Source organism: Cydia amplana, chromosome 15, assembly GCF_948474715.1.
Source record: "Cydia amplana chromosome 15, ilCydAmpl1.1, whole genome shotgun sequence".
NCBI classification, from domain to species: Eukaryota; Metazoa; Arthropoda; class Insecta; order Lepidoptera; family Tortricidae; genus Cydia; species Cydia amplana.
In genome coordinates, this window is record NC_086083.1 from 13,864,353 (window position 1) to 13,891,302 (window position 26,950).

The following is a 26,950-nucleotide window of genomic DNA, read 5'->3' on the forward strand; positions in this document are numbered from 1 at the left end:
TTGAAAGTTATAAGTTGAGAAATTATATATGCGCGTAATTCGGTAAGATCGAGTAATTATTATGCATTATTATATTCGTCTGTAACATACACATACTGTATGTTACAGACGAAGAGACTAATGCAGTCGTTGTTATTCTATTGACTTGGTTTAGACATCTGTAATACCAATACGTATAATGATCAAGTCATTATACGTATTACAAATAAAAGATATCTTATTGATACGGTTTTAACACCCCCTGGCACTGATTAAAATAACCGACTTGGTTTCACATTACATCTCAAAACTATTTTGTAGTAGAAGCGTTGCGAGACTTGCACCTTTTTACATGTAATGTTTTTGATAGGATATACCTACTACCTAAGTACTAACGGACATTCGTTTTATAGGAAACTCCCAAAGTTTATATGAATATAAAAATATCTTACTTGTTGTAACGTTTTCTTTTTCGCCAAGATGTATAAAGAAATACCGTGTCTTGTACAAAAAGAAAAAAAAAACACACAAATATAATATCTTTTTTGGCGATTTCAACCAAAAGTCATTTATCATTTTTTGCTCATAGTAACATTAGTAACATTTTGTGCATTCCTGAGAATGCGTGGTTAAAATCTGTCGGGTTACTCAAGCCCACGGTGTATAGGTATTTAACTATACGATGTATTATATTATGGTAATAAATATTGACATTGTCTAGCACGAGTTGAGCGACAACCTTCAAGCGGAGTCAGGGGATCAAGTTCGCTCCGCCGCAAACATATTCGTGTTGCATATTAAAAAAAAATGTTGAACGGCATTGTATCTGGAGAAGCCTAAACTTTGTAATGTTTTGAATTTTTTTTTAATTATAATTTTAAAATAAATGACTAAAATTGAATTATCTGATATATTTTTAGAATCGGCTCAGAAAGCCCTTTCGGGTAATACCACACACGACAGGTCAAACAAAAATTGTGTTTATTCCATACAAAAAAAAGATGACGTTGTAACTCCTCTCCTTTTATTTTTTTTTGTTGATGCTTCGGGTCAAATTGATTCAAATGTCCTAAAGATCAATTGTACCGACTTTCATACCTTTAACATCATTTGCAGCATTTTACAGAATTTTGCGGTGTACCGCCAGCGCTATAATACTTAGGGCCACTTGCACCATCCCAATAACCCGGGATTAACCGGCTAAACCTAGAGTTACCATGGTTACTAGTACAATTTGACACTGGGTTAACGGTTTAACCGGTTAACCCCGGGTTAGTGGGATAGTGCAAGTGGTGCTTATAGGTAAAATACATAGGTACGCTCGCACTTCTAGTTTGCGCCGGCGCATGGCGCAACCGCGGCGCCGCAAACGGATCGTGGGTAAATTGTTATTATTTGCCTACTTTACCTAATGAAGAAAAGTGGCTAAGTACGTTCGTTAGTACTTACAGGGTTCAGTATAAAGAAAACGAGTACCTATATTAGACATACTTAGCGGATGAACTTATCGCAGAATACATTCGGAGAGGAGCCCTCGGGCTACCGCGGTAACCGAAATTCGCAATTTGCGGGAATACAATAAAATACAATACTCTTTACCGTACATATGGTGCTACTTTCCCGAACTAGTGAGGCAAACAGCACTTTCCGTGCATATGTCGAAAGTTTAAAGTGCCATTGCCATATGTACTGTAAAACGTTGTACGAATTGTACGATACACGTGCGAATAGGTAAACTCGTTTCGAATTTCCTCTTTTCCGCACTTGTATCAGTTCAGTCTACTGAACACAACGACATTGGTGTTCAGTATAACAAGTTTTAATACTGTCAGATGAACTCTGACAGGAAGTGTTATATATTTTACAACTGACATTTTCATACACACGCTTAACAACCTAAACCTAACCTAACAGGTCCAGGAAATAAGATACCTATCCTTCGAAATTTTCTGTTAAAAATTGTTATAAAGCCAAGCTTTTTTTATAAAAACAAATCAAAGACACATTGTAAACTATAATAAAGTTCCTAAACAAGGTTAATGTAATTCAAGATTCTGTATCATGCATGGCAAATATAAGTTCATTATTTATTTTTTGTTGTGCACAAACATACAATTTAAACCTTTTGTCGAGTAATCAGTAACCGCTGTAATCAGTCCCATTGTCCTCCAGAACACCATACACTATTTACGCAAGTATTTCTTACCTTGAGATCAAGTCTATGTCTATATTGACTATATCAACTATATCACACCATCGCCGTGCGTATTACCTGAAATCAAAAATACAAAAATGAGCACAACTTACTTGCTTATATGTTAACTATGTTTTTAGGAACTACACCCTTTTTAAATATGTTTTCCATTAATATACTCTCGACTAGTCTCGACTTTACAGCGTAGCGAAACTCAACAGTCGTAGATTAGCAAACACATCGGAATTAAATTCACACAGCTGGAAACTTTAAGTACTAACATGTGGCGTAATTCACGTCACAAAATACATTATAATTAAATATATATTTAAAATAAAAGTAATAGCCACCTAAGGCAATTCCCCAGGTCTGTCCCTTGCGGAAGGGTGCCGATGTCGGCGGCAGATCGTAAAATCGGGCATATCGGGCATATTCCTAGGCATTTCATGAAACGCCGCCTTTTCATGATCTGACTAAGATTAACCCAGGCGTATCACGATCTGCCTTATAAAAGAGGCGGCAGATCGGTCAGACCAATGTATTCGTTGATATTCCTAGCTTCATACCGGGCGCATCGTAAAGTAATTGATGAGATAATCCTAGGCATATCATGAAACGCCGCCATTTCATGATCTGACTAAAATTAACTCAGGCATATCACGATCTGTCTTATAAAAGATTCGGCAGATCGATGGGAGCAATGTATTCGTCGAATTCCTAGCTTCATTCATACCGATCGCATCGTAAAATAATTGCATTTTTTGCCACTGGTGGCGCTGCATTCTATATGGCGCTGCGTCCGAGTCCTGGCGGCCTACCGCGAACCACGTTCGACGTGTTGCCTCTCTGTCGCACTTGTAAATTCGTACGTAAGTGTGACAGGGAGGTAACACGTCGAACGTGGTTCGCGGTAGGCCCTCAGTGTTGCCAGATCGTACCTTTTAATACAAGTTTACGTTCCTTTTGAGCCTTGAGGTTTGCTCGATATGGCTGGTGGTCGCTAGGCAGATCATGAAATGCCGGCGTTTCATGATCTGCCTAGGAATATCACCCATTGAGGTTTGCACGATATGGCTGACGGTCGCGCTAGGCAGATCATGAAATGCCGGCGTTTCATGATCTGCCTAGGAATATCACCCCTTGAGGTTTGCACGATATGGCTGGTGGTCGCTAGGCAGATCATGATATGCCGGCGTTTCATGATCTGCCTAGGAATATCACCCATTGAGGTTTGCACGATATAGCTGGTGGTCGCGCTAGGCAGATCATGAAATGCCGGAGTTTCATGATCTGCCTAGGAATATCACCCATTAAGGTTTGTACGATATGGCTGGTGGTCGCTAGGCAGATCATGAAATGCCGGCGTTTCATGATCTGCCTAGGAATATCACCCATTGAGGTTTGCACGATATGGCTGGTGGTCGCCAGGCAGATCATGAAATGCCGGAGTTTCATGATCTGCCTAGGAATATCACCCATTAAGGTTTGTACGATATGGCTGATGGTCGCGCTAGGCAGATCATGAAATGCCGGCGTTTCATGATCTGCCTAGGAATATCACCCCTTGAGGTTTGCACGATATGGCTGGTCGTCGTTAGGCAGATCATGAAATGCCGGCGTTTCATGATCTGCCTAGGAATATCACCCCTTGAGGTTTGCACGATATGGCTGGTCGTCGCAAGGCAGATCATGAAATGCCGGCGTTTCATGATCTGCCTAGGAATATCACCCCTTGAGGTTTGAACGATATGGCTGGTCGTCGCTAGGCAGATCATGAAATGCCGGCGTTTCATGATCTGCCTAGGAATATCACCCATTGAGGTTTGCACGATATGGCTGGTGGTCGCGCTAGGCAGATCATGAAATGCCGGCGTTTCATGATCTGCCTAGGAATATCACCCCTTGAGGTTTGCACGATATGGCTGGTCGTCGCTAGGCAGATCATGAAATGCCGGCGTTTCATGATCTGCCTAGGAATATCACCCCTTGAGGTTTGCACGATATGGCTGGTCGTCGCTAGGCAGATCATGAAATGCCGGCGTTTCATGATCTGCCTAGGAATATCAGCCCTTGAGGTTTGCACGATATGGCTGGTCGTCGCTAGGCAGATCATGAAATGCCGGCGTTTCATGATCTGCCTAGGAATATCACCCCTTGAGTTTGCACGATATGGCTGATGGTCGCGCTAGGCAGATCATGAAATGCCGGCGTTTCATGATATGCCTAGGAATATCACACCCTACTTATTTGATATGCCTAAACGTCGCTAGGCAAATCGTCAAACGTTGATGTTTGAACGATATGGCTGGTAGTAGCTAGTCAGATCATGAAATGGCGGCGTTTCATGGTATGCCTAGGAATATCTCGATATGGCCGATTTTACGATCTGCCTCCGACACCCATAAGGCGGGCTACATTCCCATGCTGAATGCCTAGGAATGAGCCAGCCTTATGGTCACACGACATTTCAAGAAGTCTTTTTTTAGGCCCTGAAAAAGGCTGTGACCGTCACGGCTGCACGGTCCTAGGTCTTATATATGTTTAAGAGATCAGTGTATTTACGGCGCTTAAGGGTTTTTTCCGCTGCCACTGCCAAGACTAAAGAAAATTTTACTAAACTAAAGAAAAACTAGTAAAACTAGTATACTTAAACAACATCAATTTTGTAGCGCTTAGAACAATGCCTCGAAAATAACTGCCGCCATATAAATACATATTGGGACATCTCTTTCTGTAAAATTATTACGAATAGTAAATACTTCTGACGCAAAGTCCGCTACTATGGAGGCAATCATAATCAAACGTCTAAATGAACCCTAAGTTCGTTCCAGTGGCCTGATATTGGCATGAACCAAGAAGCGAACTTAACTAACGCAACTTTATTGCCTGAGAACCAACAGTACAATGAAGACGTGTGGCTTGACAACGATCCTATCAGCTCTAACAAGCTAGCGGTTCCGAGACAATGCTATGAGTTTGGCGAGAAAATGGATGATAAATCAACAAGTTGAATACCTCGCAAGCAATACCAAGTAGTTACTTTAAAAACAGTCAAAAGTATCTTACATACAAATACCTACACACATACATAGTCTAGATTATACACAGTTGAAAAACGTAATACCTACTCCTTCGGCAGTAAAAACTGTAAAAAGTCACAATGCCTTGGCAATTGAGTAGCTTAACTTCAAACTCGGTTAAATCCTTTCGACCCACTCAGCAAATATCTAACCCTATTACCGCTTCTTAATACCAAAATCGCATAATCTGACAGATGGATTTACCCGAGTTTAAAGGGGCCCACTGATTAACAGTCCGCCGGACGGTATCGGCCTGTCAGTTGTTCGGAATTCGGAGTTGTTGTTCGACTCAATTTATGACGTAATATTCAGAACAGCAGTGTACTTCCAATTTGTTCCATGAAACCGTGAAATCCTTGAGAAATAAGTTCATATTCAGATAAGAATTAATAATAGCTATGGTACTTTTTTGGAAGCAGTTATTACTGCTGCACTGTAGGAGGTCCAGTCAGTAGTCGTACTTTCAGTAGACATAATTAAGTCTGATGTTCGATTACGCGTAGTTGTTATTGTTACCAATTATTTGATTTAGGGGTCAGGGTCGATTCAAAATGGTTTTATGAATAGTTCGGTTACGTTGAATCCTCTATACAGAAGTATAGAATGAAGATCGGTCATTACATCGACATAGGCTTAAAATAGCCGATAAAAAAGGCCCATTTGTTATAGGTTGGATTCTAACTAAGTACCTATTACCTGTAGGAAATCTCCATATGAAATAACCTTATTACTTAAATCTTAATTTTCAAAACCACTTAGGTACAACCAAAATACCATCAACAATGTCATCGTCGTATCAAAGATGCATTTTTCCTGGAACACGATACCGTAGGATGTCGCCATGAAGGCCCAACCGGTTCGAACCGAGCTCAAATAAGGCCAGTTTTTGTACTTCGGCCTTCACTTGCCGCCTTTTGTTACCATAACTTATTTACTATACTATCTGCAAATTAAAACGGTCGAGTCTCGACCGTCGAGATTATATTACTATCTTTTTCACTCCTGCTACGAATATGTAAGTTCTACGACCCCAGTCGTCAGTTTGGTTTGCGGATTGGTCTTTGTAGCTTTCCTTGCTTCTTGGCACAGTGTCTAACAAGGTTCTATAATGGGCCCAATTTAAGGATGACTCACGCTAGAACGGCCCGGGCCCGGGCTTCTGCGGTACATCGGTGATTATGTGGTGCTTTCCATAGAAAGCGAAGCGTCGGAAGCTTCGACCCAGCCCCGGCCGGGTCTAGCGTGTGAGTCATCCTTAAAGTGACTTATGAGGTTATTTAGTATGAAAGCAATCATCTCGTTGGAAGGTTATTAAATCCGGAAAATGACGAGTATGCATTTGAAGCAAACATTACGGAGGTGATGCCGTGAGCACTTGTGATTTATTGAAGGTTGACATGGTAGAAGGAAAATGTATAGCGTGACGTAAGATTCCACGTATTGGAATTACAATTTTATGATTGTTATATGCTAGGAGTATTAGCTTGCATGATTGATTTCTTGGCGTCATTGGTTTGATGTGAATACCTATAAGGCAAGTCAGGACTTTTATTATATTTGAAATTTCCTGCTCTTTAATAATATTCTATTTAGATATGTTAAACATTAATACTTTTTGAGATATATGCGAAAAAAGAAATACCTATTTATTTCCGCCTTCTTTTGTCTATAATAACTGTTTTTGTGTGCTAATATAAGATTCGAATACATTTTCCTATATATCATTCCGAATCGAATGAGGTATCACACTTATTTTTAGGAGTAAAAATCTCTATTTTTCAGCATTTTGAACTTGTGGAGTATACTTCGAGGCTCGCCTTGGAAGTAAAGACTTGCAAAATTTATTGTTTTGTTTTCATTTGAAGGATTTCGAAAGCGAATTTTTGTTATATCCGAACAATAACAGGTCGAGGCGCAGGCCAATTAAGAAATTCGCCATTGTACGAGACCTACCTATTGTTTGTTAATATTTGGGAATCTTCATTTCATAAGGCTTTACCTTGAGTTCCCTAATTCATTGTTATCAAGCAAATATTTAATTAAAATCGCACTATGATTTCTGTCACTTTTCTGTGCAATCAGCTAATTCACTGAATCTCCATCGTCTGTGTAGAGTGTTACAATATTTAAACGTGGTTAATAATAACTACACAATGTCAATTGCAGATTAAGCTTCATAGCTATTTGTAAATTTTCTGAAAGCGTATTTATTTTCTACTTTCAAAAGCATAGCTTCTTTGCTTCTTTTATCAAGTTAATTAAAATCGATGCTACATATAATATCATGCGAATCTGTTATCAGTATTTTATTTACTCCCTCCCTCCTTGCATCGGTACCTAGTACTATTATTTATTCTGTGGCATGGGTTTCCTCAATGAGGATCGAGGCCACTTCTAGGGAGCAGCTTCTCATTGACAATCTGCCGCCACCATCTTCTGTCTGTCGCCGAATGTGGCATCGTGGAGTGTTGTATCAAGAGCTGAGCGAATTTGGTCTATCTGTCGGCGGCCGATCGTAAGATCAGGCATATCGTGAAATTCCTAGGCATATCGTGAAACGTGAAAATCTTTGACCCGTTTCCTGAGTCGACGGAGCCCCGCTGCGGGGCTCCTATTTCTGGGCAGTTTGCCCTTCGGGCATCTAAAGCAACCTAACGAACCTATCCTACCTATATATTGGTTTAATGTCACTATCGTCAAAACATTACACAGGAACATTACGATCTGCCTGATCTTACGATCGGCCGCCGACATATCCATCGCATTATTTACCACATGCATTAACATAAAAGTTGGGTAAGTAAAAACACAATTCCGGATGACAATGAAGACGTATTTTACGACAACCACTTAGTACTCGTAGTTTCGTAATTAGCCAGGCAAGCTAGCAAATTACTCAATCAAAGTGATCTATAAATTTCCGTAAACTGCTGATCAACCTATTTTTTGTGTAATTCCATTAAATCAACGTCAATATTAATGAAGTCAACTCACGTTTGGCTCTGATCGGACGAGTCGAATTTCCGTGTTTTTAAATAGATGTTTCGGCGATCGAATGTCAGACGCGATTCGACTTGGACATTTTAAAATATGCATGAAATACAAAATAAGTCTTCAATTCTACATACACTATCGCAAAAATGCAGCTGAGATTGCGGACAGTAATGTGACTAAAGGGGCCCACTGATTATCAGTCCGCCGGACGACATCAGCCCGTCAGTTAGAACAAAAAGTTGACAGTTCCGAACAACTGACAGGCTGATATCGTCCGGCGGACTGTTAATCAGTGGGCCCCTTTAGAACAAAAAGTTGACAGCTCCCAACAACTGAACTGACAGGCCGATATCGTCCGGCGGACTGGCCGCGTAGCCAACATGCCAATCGCTAACGCTACGTAGCGAACGAAACGCAACTGTCACTATCACACTAATATAGAAGAGTGATAGAGAGACACAAAGCGATTCGATGGCGAAGCGATAGCGATCGTCACCTTGGCTAGGCCGGCTGACTGGTAATCAGTGGGCCCCTTAAGGTACTTGTTGGCCGCCTTTTTTGAAGATAGCGCATTTGTTATTTTACGCGTTTGTTAGTTTTTAAATGTAAGTGTGCTTGTTACCAACAACGTTGCAAGAATATGTTCCAACCATGTTAAATCCATTTTAACTAACTGAAGCGTGCCTAATCTTAAAGCTAGTACTAAACTCCAGGCATAATGTGACTATTGTAATGAGCTGTCAAAGAAAATTGTCACCGCTCCAACTCCAACGGTGACCGTAACCATCTTTTAAAGGCATTATGTTCGTCTTTAACTAGGTATATTTACGGGTCATAGGTATTTAGAGTTGCGTTTAAGGCGATGTTAACATCGTATAGTCGACGTCAGATATATCGGTGCAGCTAGGGCGTTCACAAACATCTGAACACGCCTCTATTATCAGGGCGTTAGAGTGCGTGTTCAGATATTGTGAACACATTGCCCGATCAGATATATCTGATGGCGACTGTACCATCGCCCACACTGTTAACTGTCCATCGGTAAACCTTATTACAAAAGGCACACAGTCCACCGATGGACAGTTAAGACTGTTAAGAGTGTTGCTGTTTGTACAAATGATACTTTACTCAAAAAGATTTTTACAGTACATATGGGGCTACTTTTCCGCACTAGTGCGTAAAATAGCACTTTTCGTGCGTGTGTCGAAACTTTAAAGTGCCATATGTATTGCAAAACGTTGTTCGATACACGTGCGAATAGGTAATTCGCAACTCGTGTCGATTTAAAACACTCCCTACGGTCGTGTTTTAATTTATCGCCACTCGTTTCGAATTTCCTCTTTACCGCACTTGTGTCGAAAATAACTATTTAGTATGAGTTAGAAATATTTTTACATAATTAGATGTGTATGTATAAGCAGGAACAAACCGGGAGCTTTTGTGTTGCTCTCAACAGTTCACGCACACTTAAATGTGATAGTGATGATGATGAGATGAAAGTAAAGAATCAAGTAACGAGTAACTTATCGTACTATTACTTAAGTTTTAAGTTTGGGTAAGTGGGTCGACCTTCTGTGACCTGCATGGCGATTGATTTTCGCAACTCTGGTGACAGTTGACGGTTGATTCGGTTATTTGATACATTACACTCAGCCACAAATGTAGATTAAACTGTTTACTGGCTTGGTATATTGGTTAACTTGTCTATATTAACTTGAGCAACATAACCGCAAGTTGCCTAATTCCTTTGCTCAGCAGTGAGCGCATGATGCTGAATCAAACATGTTAAACCACGACCACGGTACTTGGTTCGTATAGGACCTCTTTTTCGAAAATCGGTAAAAAATATAGCATATCCCACCAAGTCAAAATAGCATGGACATAAAGGTGATTGCCCGTTATGGATATAAGTTCATATAAGTAATTATACTTAGGTAGTTGCTAAGCATGAGAGATGATCAATATTATCTACACATCTCATCATTGTGTTTGTAACTTTGTATCATTTTGGATTGGACATGTTTTACGCTTAGCTTTTCCAAATCTCCATATAAAATTATGATATATCAACATATTATAAAACAAAGTCGCGCTGCGTCTGTCTGTCTGTATGTTCGCGATAAACTCAAAAACTACCGTACGGATTTTCATGCGGTTTTCACCTATTAATAGAGTGATTCTTGAGGAAGGGTTTGGTGTATAATTTGTAAAGGTTTTGTGTAAATTCGTTGAAATACCTGTGCGAAGCCGGGGCGGGTCGCTAGTAAATATGTAAATAAATTGCTTGTTTTTATTTAACCCCGGCTTGTAAGAGTTAGTGAGACGGGTTTCGCGTGTATTCGCCATTGGCGGTTGGCTAACATCCTCATTAGCATGACGGTCAAGGCAGAGCGGCGGCATGCGGGCTGAAGGCTTCCAATCATTGGAGGTAAAAAGTATTTTAGAGTTCCTTCGGTTCAATGCAAAAAAAAAAAAGGATTTTAGAGTCAAGAGTGCTACGTCAAGTATGGGATATGTAAGCAATTAGGCAGAGTGATGGCAGGTGGACTAAAGAAGCGCCTGGCGTCTGTTGGCTCGTTGTGTGGACGACATCTTGAAGATTGCGGGTCACTTCTGGATGAGATTAGCTCAGGACCGGGACAAGTGGCGTACTAGAAGAGAGGCATATGCACAGCAGTGGGCGGTAAAAAGGGCTGATATGATGAAGATGATGCGATTATGCACATATACATATCGTCATCAATGCTACAAGTACATGTTGAAGTACGAGAGGAACAAATTGTTTGTACGACGAAGTGCGACCATGGTATTGGTTGATGTGTTTGTGTTAACACGGCATGACGGTCAAGGTAGAATAACGTGATAAGTATATACACGTTGGGTCTTCATAAGAACGTAAAGTTTCTTTGAGCCGGTCTAATATTGTCATTAGGTTACTAGAATATGATGAAAAATCCTAGAAAAAGGGTTTAAAACATGACGGATACGATTAATTCACAGTGCAAATTAAACCAACAAGTTTACCAAACTTGACCTTATTACATATTTCTAAATCTGATACAACGTAACCCATTGCGCTTGTAAGTATGACATAACCCTACGATACGACCAGCTTCTTTTGTCACTGTTAAACCCATACAAAAAGTCATACTGTAGCTTAACATTACTGTCACTTAAGCTCTTCTTAATACGTACATGAGCTGTTTATTTATTAAATTTTATTGACAGGTAATAGGTTGCAATTTATGTTGCACATATTTGTTTTGAAGTTAGTTAGATCGAGTTTCAAGCGCAATTTAAAGGTTCCGTCACACAGGCGCGTTTTCCGGGCAGGGCGTGAGCGGGGCGCGCCGCTTTTACATATAAAATGCTCACGCTCCGCTCACGCCCCGCCCGGAAAACGCGCCTCTGTGACGGAACCTTTAAGGTTTTATCTGAGTTTCTTAGAAAAGCTTGACAAACATCGGGACAAGAGAAACACTTTTAAGGAATCATCAGAGTATTTTCGTATCCCTTAATCCCAATAGACTACGAGTATGACCTTAATATAAAACAAATAGTATACGGTGTAATTTGAACGGGCCCGAGATTCGAGTAGGTAATGAAATTCACTATAGAAATCTTAATTCATATTTCCAACGTTATGAATAAACCAATTATAAAAACCTACTCACTATGCTGATCCACACTACGTGACGCAAAAACGTGACGCACAGCAGGAACTGCCACAAAACGTGTCTCACGCCGTTAAAAAAAAACGTATTGTCTCTGGCACAGCACTTTTGAACGACCTCCGAGATTTCAAGTTTCGAACGCACGTGACGTTACAAACTTATCTGTGACGAGTAAAATTAGGACTAAACGCGTTCCCGTAAGTATATCTTAGCAACAGCAACGACTCTGATAACGGCAAAGATAATTTTGTCATAAGTAATTAAAATTGTTCATCGATACCTTCGTGCATTAACCTGTTATAATTTTATTGTTTTATTGCAATAGGTACGATAATTGAACTTGAATAGGTTTGAAAATAAGCCGTTATTATCTAATGGAGATGTTTTAGCGTGTTACTACAAAATTAGCAGGTTTTACCAGTGAGGATAGCTGATTAAGCAAAAAGGACAAGTAAAAACGGTAAGCAAAAACGAAAACAGGTTGGTATAATAATAAGTAGGTAACTACTCGTGTTGGACGAGCTATTAAATGTGTAAGTAATTATAATTTAATCATCAGCAATTTGTCACGCCTATTATGACATTGAAGGATATTATTTAGATAAACAAATTATATTATTTATACCTACCAGTTGATTTATCTCTGCGAGGCGATTTTTTCTATTTTGGGATGGGATCAATTCCAAAGTCATAGAAAAATAGGATGTCCAATCGCGAAAAAACAGTCAGTTTATCGCGACTAATTCGGAGTTGGGCCCGTTTAAAACTTGTTCAGTATGATCAGAGCTAAATAAATGGCTAAACGTTAAAAAACAAACCCCTGAGGTCAATTTAATCTTATCATTTTGTTATCATTCACCCGTGTGTCTCGTACGCGTACGGACAAGAACGAACCAAATGCATGTACATTTTGATATCTAAGTAAATGATGTGATTTATAGTTTGCCAAAGGACTGTCTAATTTCAAACATAGACAGAGTTAATCATACTATCTTTGTCTTACACTAGTACTAGCACCCAAAAGAAAAGGATGAGTATGTATAGTTTTCCTGGTTGTTACTGACTGACAAATTGGTTTGACCAACTATAGTTAATATTCCCTCGTTCGCAAAACGCCCAACCTGGAAACAAATTTCTATGCAGGGGGGTCACTTATCTCTGCAAGTTATTGTACATCGAATTGGCCTCACTATACGAGGGCTGTTTGATAAGTACCCGTTTTCCAAATGTATTAATATCACGGGCCGAAAATATGTATACAATCGTTTTAAGCCATTTTTCAGAGGTGGGAAAATTTAAAAAAAAACAGCATTCTTTTGTTTTTTTCTCATTTGACAGCGATTCAGTGAAAGCGTGAACTTAAAATTGTGAAAATAGAGAAAGAGCAGTATCGGTCTGTAATTAGATTCTTGTTTTTGGAAGGAAAAACATGTGATGAAATAAAAGTAAGAATGCAAGCGGTTTACCATGAATGTGCTCCTTCTATGACAACCGTCAGATACTGGTTTAACGAGTTTAAGCGGGGGAGAACAACCGTCTTTGATGAGGATCGCCCAGGCCGCCCAATTGAGGTGACTACAGACGATATGGTTAAGAAAATTGAAAATATCGTTTTAGCCGACCGCCGAATTGAACTTCGAGAAATCGTTGATGCTGTAAATGTTCCAATCGAGCGGGTACAAAACATATTAGAAGAAAAATTGGGTATGAAGACAGTATCGGCGAGGTGGGTGCCGCGTTTACTCACGGAGGAGCAAAAACGGAACCGACTGACTACTTCGGAGCAGTGTTTGGCCGTGTTCAAACGTAACCCGAAGGAGTTTCTGCGTCGTTTCGTGACCGTAGACGAAACGTGGGTCACCACTACCCCCCGGAAATGAAAGGGCAGTCGAAGCAGTGGATTTTACCGGGTGAACCTGCGCGAAAGATAGCAAAAATCGTTCCATCGGCTGGAAAGGTCATGGCGACCGTTTTTTGGGATTCGCAGGGTATTATACATATTGAGTTCTTAGAAAAGGGGAAAACGATAACAGGGCAGTACTATGCCAATTTATTGGATGAATTTGACGCTGGGTTGAAGGACAAACGACCCCATTTAAAAAATAAAAAAGTACTGTCTCATCACGACAACGCACCAGCTCATTCGTCTCGAGTTGTGATGGCTAAATTAACACAATTACGCTACGCCCTATTGCCTTACCCCCCGTATTCTCCAGATTTGACCCCATGCGATTTATTTTTGTTTCCCAACCTGAAAAAATGGCTCGGTGGTAAGCGATTTGGATCAAATGACGAAGTCATTGCCGCCACAGAGGCCTATTTTAATGACTTTCCGAAATCATACTTTTTGGATGGTTTATTGAAGCTTGAATATAGGTGGAACAAGTGTATAGAGTTAAAAGGAGACTATGAAGAAAAATAAATGCATATAAACAAAAACAACTGATTATTTTTTTCATAAACGGGTACTTATCAAACAGCCCTCGTACGTTATGTTGCACTTGCCACGTAATGTAGTGTGGCTAGCGACCTTGCACCGCATTTCCCCGCACCTGCGCGTACGCAACGCATCGGTGAAAGGACGCCCTTGGCACTGCGGCAAGTTTAGGCCGACGGTTACAGACAATATGCAGACAAACATTCATCATCGCGCGCCTAGAGCCAGACCAAAGTAACTCTGCACGAACTTTAAAATGGCAGTGTGGAAAGCACAAACGTAAAATTGCTACGAAAATATGACGTTTATTAGAAGAAAAATTGGCAGTCTTTTTTTAATCAATGGCACCTACATTTTAGTTATAGCTTTTGTTTTATTTCGTTAGATTGTGTGTTAAACGGTTAAACCGTTAACCCAGTGTCAAATTGTAATGGTAACCATGATGGTAACTCCAGGTTTAACCGGTTAATCCCGGCCCCGGTATGTGGGATTGGACAAGTGACCCTAAGGGTAGCAATCTAAGGAATATTTTAATCAATAAGGTGTTCATTTAAATCCCGTAATGTATACTGGCAATTATAACCTTAGAAATTATACAAGAATGCGCTTACGTATAGAAAATGTGGAAAAACGTGTAAAGTGTAACATTGTTGAAGTGGAGCCGTCGCGCAACGTGATTGACAAAGGTACAGACAGCATCAAAAGTAACGGGTAAGACTAGAGGTTAAAAGTATCTACACACAAAGTATGTACATACCTACACTATTATATAATAGGTAAGTAACTTGACTAACATTGATGTGATAAGATTGATAAGCGCGTGCAGAAATAAGGTGGAATTTGCGGCAAAAAATTGGTACATCAGCTTGTACTTATAGAATACACAGATATATTAGGTACTTCTACGAGTAGGTAGGTACATGAACGGCGCAATCGAAACGAGTTCGACAAATTTAATGTTCTATTCGGTTCTATCCACAGGTTCTATCATAAATATAAGGATATGTTGACAAGATCTAGTAAACTTATATCGACCGGGATATAAACCGTGATTACCTTTTGTAAGCTCCCGATATTTCGACGCATCTTGTTCACGGGTAACTGATGATAGCGGATGGGTGTAAAAGGTAATCACGGTTCATATCCCGGTCGATATGTCTAGTGAAACTAACCGTGAATCATCCAAAACTGTTAAGATCTAGTAAGTTTCTCTGCAACTATACGGTTCCTTGAACTCCACTTTAGGACCGCAACTGCGGCGTGAATGACCGAGGACTAGCCGAGAACCGTTAGTATGCAAGTCGGGTACCCGTCAACCGCTGCCGGTTTAGTTTAACCCTTTGAACGGCCACGCTGATCGTGTGCGGCGCGTCATCGTGAACCTTGCACGAAGGTGGTATTGATGGTATTGGCTGGCGTCACTTGACGTCTTTGGCGGTCAAAGGGTTAAAGGCAGCTTGACATAAGCAGCTCTATAGATAACACTGATTTTAACACTGATTTGATTAAGTCTCGTTGTATAATTTAATAAAGCTCTATAGATAGTTAGTATTGTATGTACGCAGGTACGCACTTGAGACCTGTGAGGTGAGTCTCTAGGTGAGATTTGAAAATTTGATTGTGTCATTAGATAGGAATATCGGAGCAAAGAAAGTCGTCGGTATTGAAAATCATTATTGTATCTCTCTTGAATTAAATGTGAAGATGTTTCCAGAGAATTATTTAGTCAGTAACAACTCCACTTCATGAATAATTGATTAAAATAGGAATACAGAATGTTTTTGAAGCCTTATGATGGTAATGGCCATTGCAAAAGTCGGCGAGTAACCTTTGCGAAGCAATTATCTCACGTGCGTTGGTATTTCCAGAACCTTTAGTGATCATCATTTCGTAGTTTACAATTGTTATTAATTTAATGAACTAGGTACTTACTGCTGCTTCTTACCTCAGGCCCGTTTCTCAAAAGCTTGTAACAAAAGCAGTCAAAAAATGACATCCGGGACCCGTTTCTCAAAAGCTTGTAACTTGTAATACAAGTGGAAGTCCCTTTGTAACAAAAGTTGTCAAAAAGTAAAGTGACGTCCGCTTGAATTTAAGTTACAAGCTTTTGAGAAACGGGCCCCCGGTTGTATTACCTACAAGTTACAAGCTTTTAAGAAACGGGCCCAGGTCAATGATATATTTTTAGTTTACTTAATTAAAAACCTTGTGCTCTACCTACCTGGTTTTAGGGTTTTACACGGTTTTTGCAAAAGCAATTTTTAGTTTTGATTTGTTTTCATCATCATCATCATCATCAGGCTATATTAGTCCACTGCTGGACGTAGCCCTCTCCTAAAGAGCGCCAAAGCGCCCTGTCTTCAGCTTGCCGCATCCAGCATCTGCCTGCAGTCTTTCGCAGATCGTCATCCCACCTGGTCGGAGGGCGTCCTACACTACGTTTGCCGAGTAGAGGCGCGGTCTCCACTCAAGAACACGTTTACCCCAGCGGTTGTCGGTTCTTCGTGAGATATGGCCAGCCCACTGCCACTTCAGCTTGCTAATTCTTCTTGATTGTTTTGCCGCAGAAAAATTATATAATGGACAACCAATTGGGTTAATTATAGTAAACAGTAAACACTAGTAAAACAATGTGTCTAAGGCATTAAAACTTTAAAACAATATTGAAAGAGTAACTTTACAAAATCAAGCAGGTAAATTCCCATTCTTAATTATTAAACGTCTTATTTCTGATAAATAACTGTGTGAATCATCAACAATTAAATAGTCATTAAGCAATCAGCATTACAAAGGAACATTTTAAGTTTATAGTCTTCTCGTAAAAAAGGACTTTGTTATCTGAAATAAGGATCCTACTTGCCTGAATGCCATATAACCAACCAATGTAAGAAGCTTCACTATAGTTTTCTTGGCATGAGACCTTTGAGACCTTATCGAGAGTTTGTTTTGCCTATTTGCCTCTACATATATCACTCATAGGGCATAAAAGCCCTTTGTAACAACGTTTATCATGAAGGAACCTAGAAAAATAAGTCTAAATTAAACTTTCGTGTGACATATTTTAAACTGTTTTGACGACCACGGTTTCACTCGCTTACATTTTTAGTCGCTATTGGCGACATGTTTCAGGCCCGTCATTTAAGCGAGTGAAACCGTGGTCAATGTGGTCATCTAAACAGTTTAAAAATAAGTCTATTAAGTTCCTCATTAATGCTAATTCGTCAAATCCCCCCAATTCGTCCCAACCCAATTGAGATCCGAACCTAAGTCACTGCACAATTGACCTCATAAAAGATCACTCTAAATTGGTTCTTCCCGTCTGGCAGTTGTAATGTTTTGAGTACCAAAAAGGCAGTAAAGCTATAACTCTCACATTTACACAGTTTCTTTTTTGGAAAGGATTATTGGCTGTTCATCTTTCAACTGACAAATGGACAGGGGACAGTACGAGTACGTAGTCCAAATGGTACTCACAAAAACTCAAATGAGCCAGTTCACCTTGCCGACGCGGAGATCGAATGTTTACAATTTACATTGTTTACCCTATTAGTAAACAATGCATATGTATCTACTAGGGATGTACCGACTAGGTAGTCGCCGACTAGTCGGGAAAGCCGACTATTCGGCCCCATTTGTAGTCGGCGATTAGTCGGCAAAAATGGCCAATTAGTCGGCACTTCATAAGTGACAGAAAAACAGGGCAAAAAGAAATAAACAGCACATATTTACATAAGCTTTTTACCTATTTTACCCAAATTTTTATTTAGGGTGCTAACGAAAACTTTTGTCCGAAATTATTGACCTTGTGGTCGCTTTTTTATGTCCGATTGTGCGGTCGCCGTATAAAATATAACCTTGGGATTTTTTTATTATTTTTTTAGCGTTACTATATGATAAATAGCGCGACGAAAGGGTAAAAGGATTGTTTTTTAGTGCATTTGAACCGAACTTAGACCAAACTAACGACTAATCGGCCATCCGAGCGCCGATTAGTCGGCTAGTCGGCCAAATCAATAGTCGGTACATCACTAGTATCTACCTAATTTTACCCAAATTGTAAAGGATTGGGGGAGGAAGGAGGCCCGAACAGGAGGGGCAAACCAAGGCAGCGGTGGCGTAATGTCATCGCCAAAGATTTAAACGCCTGTGGGTTGGCAGAAACCGATGTCCGGGATAGAGCGAAGTGGAAGGAGAAAAGCAGGAAAGCGGACCCCGTCACAGTACGGGACAAACGCTAGGAGGATGATGATGATGATGATGTAAAGGATAAATAAAATAGGGTAACAGTGTCCTTGACTTTAGAAAACGGGGATAATAAATAAAAGGTGATATAAATTCAATAAAGGCAAGCGTGGCAGTGGCATTATAGACGGACCATATTATTACAATATATTTAGAGACACGAACCTAGACGCTGCCATACAATCGTAGTTATGCTCTCAACTGTATGGGAGCGGTTTTTTGGCAGAGAGTTCGTGTGATTGGTCTTATTTTTTGTACCTAAAGTGGCCCGCAGATTACCAGTTCACCAGACGATATCAGCCTATCAGTTAAGGGGCCACAGATTACCATGTACGCCGGACGATATCAGCCTGTCAATTAGAACAAAAAGGTGTAATTTCCGAACAACTGACAGGCCTGATATCGTCCGGCGGACTGGTAATCAGTGGGCCCCTTTAGTATATTAATTCCAGCATCTGTCACTGCGTCGATACGATACGATACCAAGGGTTACATGCCAATTTTCAAGCATATAATAATTTCCCTTTTTCTCTGGCTAAATAAAAAACCGGCCAAGTGCGAGTCGGACTTCCGCACCATCAACAAAAAATAGAGCAAAACAAGCAAAAAAACGGTCACCCATCCAAGTACTGACCCCGCCCGATGTTGCTTAACTTCGGTCAAAAATCACGTTTGTTGTATGGGAGCCCCACTTAAATCTTTATTTTATTGTGTTTTTAGTATTTGTTGTTATAGCGGCAACAGAAATACATCATCTGTGAAAATTTCAACTGTCTAGCTATCACGGTTCGTGAGATACAGCCTGGTGACACACGCACGGACGGACGGACAGCGGAGTCTTAGTAATAGGGTCCCGTTTTTACCCTTTGGGTACGGAACCCTAAAAAGGTCTTAATAATTTTGAAACACCGCTATGACTCAACTGTACTTTTTCACAATCTATCAATTTATTGTTTGGCCCTGCAAACCTTCACTTGTTTATTTGTATTTGTACTAAAGAATGGAACCAACACAATGTTTACCATAACTTTGATTCACGATCAAAACAGCTCGTGACTCACTCACTCAGCTTTAATACGACTTATGCGCCTGTAAAACTTCATGCATTAACGACTTTACAGTTTATAACTTCCAGTGAGCAAGTTTGAGCCATAGCGCGATATGACGTGGCACTAAAATGTCATATGTACAATGGTTGAATTTGTTCTAGGGTAACATTCCATTTCTGACCGCAGCTGCACTGCACTACTGGTACTGAACGCGTCGCTGTTACTGTAAATTTCCATAATAAAATGAACAGTAGTGCAGCTGCGGTTGGAAATGGACTGTCACCTTTAGGTTAACTCTTCATAGGGGCACACTTACCTACATTTTAATTGGCAAAAATGATCACAATTTTTATGACTTTAAAGAGGCGATTAGGTATCGGGGTATTTTTTAGAACCTTGACCGTTTAAGGGTTAAAATTGTACTGTACTCACAAATAAATAAGGAACATTTATTGCAAAAACTTAAATATAAATACAAACTAAAAATATAAAAAATAAATACTTACTAAAACCCGTCCCGGGCTGTCCCTGACGCAAAGGTGCCCATCACGCTCGTTGCGTTGCCGCGTTGTATTGCGATGGACAGCCTAAATAAATTATGTAAACAAATTCTAATTCCAAGTTTCTTATTGAATGTTAGTTGTTAGTAGGCAAAGTATACATAAATATTATTTTCGTGTCAAATCATTTAGAAGAAACTTACTAGGTACACTAAAATTGGAGGTGTATAAGACCTTTTGCGAGTACGCAGCAGAAATGCCGTGGTTCACGGCCTGGCCTTTCAATTTGCCGCCATTATTTCTATTATCTGTTAAACAAGTGATTGAGAAATTACTTTGTTGTCTTCAATAGTCTTCTATTGATTCATTTGCAAAAATAAGGGAAATTGATTGTTATTGTAGCCCTTCACGCTGCGATAAGCATTAAGGTGGAGTAGGTAAGTAGGTACCTTAATAATTATCACAACGTCAAGTTAAGCAAGGCTGAATTAAGGACTATTACCTTAACCCTCTTATATTATTCAAGCGACCCGCCCCGGCTTCGCACGGGTTAACAAATTATACATAAACCTTCCTCTTGAATCACTCTATCTATTAAAAAAACCGCATCAAAATCGAATAATTTTACGGTTTAGACTCACTTGTTTTAAGTCACTCGCGCGACATGTATGTCTCACAACAGTTTAAATTCACATCAAAATCCGTTGCGTAGTTTTAAAGATCTAAGCATACATAAGCACCGACCACAGACAGCGGGAAGCGACTTTGTTTTATACTACGTAGTGATAGTGAAGAGGTAGATACGTATGTGGAGTTAGGCAGAGTAAAAGGGAAAAGGTTATGCTGTACCTACAGCATACGGTGGCGAGTTAACTAGAGACAGAGACCCATGAAAGGTGGCAAAAACAGTTCATAATAAAATTAAGAAATTAAAAATAAATCGAGATCTAAGAGACGGAGGTCTTATTAAAGAAGAAAGGAATAGGGGAAACGGGGATTTTTAGAGAAACGCCGTCCGGGAAATGTCAGAAATTTTTGGATTATATCCGGACTCTTGTCAGGGTATTCTATTCCATAACCCTAAACACAGGACATCATTAATTCATTACGAACTGGTTTGAGACATTTCGGTCTTCGAGTTAATTTTCCAATCAACTTGTGTTCGCTAAGTGGTGTTTAAGTAAGCTTGTTTTGGTTAACTTCTGTTCGCTAAGTGGCGTATAAAAAGTAAGCAGCTGGTTTTGTTACAAGTGTTTGACAGGTTTCTTGGTACCTACGGTGGAGTGGTCGTCAAATACCTACTCGAAGAGGTTTCATGTTTGTGCATGGACGGCAAATGACGGCAAAACAAGATTTTGTAATAGAGTAGCTTAGAAACTAGATATTTTTGCATATTATGTTTTAATGTTTATTTGGGCACAAACGGTACATTTTTCTTATAACTAATGTCTATACAAAATTCATAAACCAATACAGTTGCCACCACTTACTAGCTCATTCAAGAAAAACAAAATTCGGGATAACTAGATTTTAAAAATTAACAACAACAGTCAAATTAGGACAAGGGCTTAAATTAATGAGATATAACTATTTTTATACATTTAATACGCAATTAAGTGTAAAGTTACAGTGAATGAATGAGAATATAATGGAAATTATGAATAAATACGTTTGCAGATATAATTTTCGGACGTTGGTATTAATTATGCGGTCTCCAACAAATCATGTGGAGAAACAGATAATTTTTAGGCAGAATGAATGGCAAACATTCTCAGGGTGGGGCTAGGGTTTGCAATCCGGATCCGAAATGTATGAAATTATCCGGATCGGATCCGGATCCGCGGGTATTCCCATACATTTCGGATCCGTCATGCAAACCCTAGGTGGGGCAGGGGCACGTATAAGATGATCGTAGAGTATGAAAAGTTTAGCTATCGGCAAAGCACGGTGCAAGGACTGCAAGATACGGTAAAGATTCAAGTGTCATTCTATGGAACTTGCCATGGTATAATAATATATTCCGCCTGGTACTCTCTTCCGAGATTCGCGAATGACCTAACTGTCACTTGCCTACGTCATCATGCTGTTTACAGGTTCTCAAACTTTAAAATGTGGAGAATTTTAACCAACAGTGAAAATTATTTTAACGGCATTAATTTTAAGTTATTCATGTAGAAACATAGTAAAATAAAACAAATCTATACTGCGCTTTTCACTCCTACTCTTACAGTTCCGAATAGAACAGCCAACCATTTTCGTAACAAAACATTAATTACCAAGCTTACGACGTGAAAAGTTTGGAAAACACTGCGACTGCTGACACTGAGCGAGAAGGAAATAACAATTAACACACGTTCGACAAGGATGACGGTCAGGGACAAAATGGCGGATTGTCAAATGTGACAGCGCTATCCTGTGTTGCCAGTAGTGTAAACAGAATTACCCGAACGTCTGACATTTCTTTCGTGAATCGGAAGATATTGCTAACGAATAATTAAAAATGACGTGTTATTGTAAAATTTAAGATAAAATACAATAAATGAAAACTATAAAATTATAAAGAAATATTTTAACTTATTAACCATAGATATAATGTACCCATGTAACATGTTATGTTGAAATAAAGTGGCAATGTTATTGTGACGTAGGCAAGTGACACTCTGGGAATCGAAGACCATGTTTTATTAGACCATGGAACTTGCTAACTACGTAAACAAACCGCCATATTGAAATTGTCTCTGAATGATGAATTTAAAGTTTCATTCTATGGAACTTGCTAACTATGTAGACGAAAGTCACTAGTAAATTCATATTTTATGACAGTTTCAATATGGCGGTTTGTTTACAAAGTTAGCAAGTTCCATAGAATGACACTTTACTAGTGACTTTTGTTTACATAGTTAGCAAGTTCCATAGAGTGACCCTTTAGGTAAACTTAAGCATGACTCACGTTAGACCGGACCGTGTCCGGGCCGGAGCTTTCGGAGCTTAGTTTTCTATGGAAAGGATCACGTGCTCATTTGTCATAGAAAAGTAAGCTCCGGCCCGGACACAGCCCGGTCACGGCCCGGTCTACGTGAGTCATCCTTAGTGACAAACTTCGACCTCGATCAAAAAGCCTAATCATTACGGCTCAGCTACTGGTTCATTAAGCAAATGTCTTATTCAAGGATGTTGGCAGAATTGGCTGCATCTGAATGAATTTACCCAATTACGCAATTACGACAATCATCGCAAAACGAGTCCGATGTGAAGATCAGCAATCTGTCACTGTCATAAGAACCGCTGAAGACTTTGAGAGCCGCTGAGTTTTTTAAGTGCCTCAGTGATTAGTCCGATCTTCGGCAAGCGGAGGAAAATCCGTATCGTACAGGCTCTTTTTGTAATGAATGTAATAATGGGTCAAACACATTTTAGAAAAAGGTCGCTTCTGTAGACAATACAATAAAAGTTAACGACTCTGGAATATATAGGTATATTTATTTATTTAAACTTTATTGCGCAATACACACAAATAAATAAATAAAATAAATGGCGGACTTAATGCCTAATGGAATTCTCTACCAGTCAACCAGGGCCAAACAGAGACATGTAAAATTGGTGCAAGGAGAAAAAGGAATTTACTTATTAGAACTTAGTAAACAACTAAACAATTAATAATTCTGATAAACTACATGTAGAATGTAGAATACACAAATAAAAATACTCGAATATATATAATTAATATAGGTACCTACTACTACATATTTCATACATACTCATAATATGTATAATGATGAACGCTACTCGAACTCTTGTTTCAGCAGATACTTATGTATATCCCGATTTCTTACTCGTATTTGAGTTTTACGTACTGAAATATTTAATCCCACCTCGCCCGTAGTTACAAAGACTGAGATTCGAAAAAGAGGAACGACTGAATGTTAAATCTTGGAATGTCTAAATTTTACGACATATACCTAATGCATTTTTTGGACAACAATTGTTGACAATTAACTACTTATTTCCAAACCTGTCAAACCTAATTAATTAATTAATAGCAGCAGAGAACCTGAAAAGGCAAACAGGCTATACCTACCTACTTAATGTAACATTACAAAACATTGCTAATTTGTTCACGTTTCATTCATGTCACAATGTGTTTATTATTAGGGTTCCTTACCTTAAATGTGATCAATGGAACCTTACTACCTAGCTCCCTACCCTGTCTTAGGTATCCCCGATAGGTACCTAACTTCACCACCTATTGACTAATCTAGTATTGAATCTACTATCCAATCAAACTATTATTTGATTACATATCAAAATTGATTATGATTAGGTACTAAAGGGGCCGGACGATATCAGCCTGTCAGTTGTTCGGAACTGTCAACTTTTTGTTCTAACTGATAGGCTGATGTCGTCCAGCGGACTGATAATCAGTGGGCCCCTTAAGTAATTTAGGCAAACGAAGAGTAATGTAATGTTAGTAGGTTTTGGGGTAGGTTGCGACCTATAGTAGCGAGTAGAGGTTTTACGTTGGTACAAAACTTCTACGCGCTCTAATATGTTTGTATAACAATTTTTAGCAACGAAAACACAAACCGTGTGTCGTTTTTTTGTGTGCATTGTTTAGAGATATATATAAAATATTATGTTACCTACGTTTAAGTAGGTAAGTATGTTTTATGTAGGTAAGTACATACTTAATCCAAGCATGTCGTTTAAAATAAGCTCAAGAAATGGCTGTTAACAAAAAATGTCTATAATTTAAATGAATATTTTATGTACCTACATATTTAGACAATGAATCGTTATGATGTTATGTTATTGTTTTTTTTTTCTGCACTAGGTTAGTTTATTATTGTACGCCCGAAATGGGCAAGCTGATGGACTTCTGTGATATTTTGTACCAGCACAGCTTTGACAATAAAGAAATGTCAGAACTTAACTTCGATTGTATGACGCGCGCTTATCGCGGCTTTCTGTCGGCGGTTCGTGTGACTCTTAAGACGAAACAAGAGCTGAAATTTAAATATTTTAGGTAAATATACCCGTCTCGCTAACGGAAGCGGCTCCTAAAACTAGTGCGATAAGGACAAGGCGAAAAATCCTGCGTAAAAATCTCAAAAATCGAGGTTTCGTACTCGACTGTTTCCTCCTCCAAAACTTAACCAATCGTAACCAAATTTGGAAATCTAAATGATAATGACATTATCTGTGTCGGACCGTTTTGCTTTTTTGACTAATTGATATCAGTTTTGAATAGCACGCCTCTCATTGCGGCATAGTCAATTAGGCCATTTTGGCCATTTTTGAAGGGCTCTAGCGCCTTAATAAACAAAAATATCAAAAAAATCAAAACGGTCCGACACAGATATTGACAATATTAATCTGTGTTGAAAAAATCATTGCTCTAGCTTCAAAACCCACGGAGGAAACAGTCGAGTACGTTTGTATGGAGAAATGACCACTCCTGTTGGCTCTTAATCCAAGCATGTCGTTTAAAATAAGCTCAAGAAATGGCTGTTAACAAAAAATGTCTAATTTAAATGAATATTTTATGTACCTACATATTTAAACAATGAATCGTTATGATGTTATGTTATTGTTCTTTTTCTGCACTAGGTTAGTTTAGAATTGTACGCCCGAAATGGGCAAGCTGATGGACTTTTGTGATATTTTGTTCCAGCACAGCTTTGACAATAAAGAAATCTTATCTTATCTTAATCAGAGCTTAACTTCGATTTTATGACGCGCGCTTATCGCGGCTTTCTGGCGGCGGTTCGTGTGACTCTTAAGGTGTTCAAAAATGAATAAGTAGTAGCCCATGTCTATAGATAGTTTACGACTCTTGACATAGATCAATCTTGACTCGGAGCTGTCTTTTTTCGTCTATGGAAGTAGGGCGATGCTACGGCTGTGTCGTGTCGCAGTTTTGTCACGATTGGGTTCCGAGCGACTATTCAAAGATTTGGGGTCCTTTTAGCAGAAATAGAACTAAAGTAATGGGTGGTAATGGGGTGTTAACATAAAGAGTTTAATTGCTAAGTTGTTCCTTAGGGCTGATTTGTCTTTGTGTTTGATTGTCTGAATAATGGAATCTTGAGCGTTGCGAGGGTTTCAAACCACGAGGGATAAACGAAATTTGCCCCTCGAGTGAAACACAAAATTTTTCACCACACCAACCCGAAGAAAATACCTCAAATAAATCCAAATGAATGTTATTAAATATTTATCATTCAAAATCATCATTTAAAAGGCAATTCTACCAACAAACATACGAAAACAACTCAAAATTATCATTTGATTACTTTGCCTCGCATGTGAATAAAATGCAACTTTGCTATCAGTTTTTGAACAAACAAGAGAGACAGTTGGTGTGGTGAAAAAGTTTTTAAATTCAAGCTGTCGTTCAAGTAAAAAATTCACTCTTAAGAAACTTGTTAGGTTAGTTATGATATAAATTAACAAACTTACCTGAGATTATAATTCCATCAAAATCCAACCAGAAACCGATTCCCTAGGAACATGGACGATATCGAAAACATCCTCTTAAAACAACAACATCGGTAGCTTTCAACAATAGAACACGATACCGCGAAATCACAGCAATTTACAAAAAAACTAACAGACCGAACTAAAAACAATCACTTCAGACTTTTAGTGGCACAATACTGTTTAAAAAAGTAGTTCTCTGATACAGTCTCATTTAGGAAATTGTGTTTTAAGTTTTTTTCCTCCGCGCGCGTCTAAAACTCGCGAACGACGCCAACAATCCACACGGCGGCCGGTCACTGACTGAGCATTGAGCATTTGGTT

The 26,950-nt window shown here is 39.2% G+C and overlaps 2 protein-coding genes across 4 annotated transcripts in view; one reads left to right on the forward strand and one right to left on the reverse strand.

The window, feature by feature from the left end:
- The window catches only part of LOC134654623 (torso-like protein), a 63,457-nt gene extending 36,525 nt beyond the window's left edge, over window positions 1-26,932 (reverse strand). For all 3 annotated transcript variants that reach the window (XM_063510091.1, XM_063510090.1, XM_063510092.1), the window contains exon 1: window positions 26,609-26,932. The gene's annotated coding sequence lies outside the window, so the exon portion shown is untranslated. The remainder of the gene's footprint in view (window positions 1-26,608) is intronic.
- LOC134654625 (CAPA peptides) overlaps window positions 1-26,950 on the forward strand; it is a 193,575-nt gene that overhangs the window by 153,608 nt on the left and 13,017 nt on the right. The window lies entirely within an intron of this gene.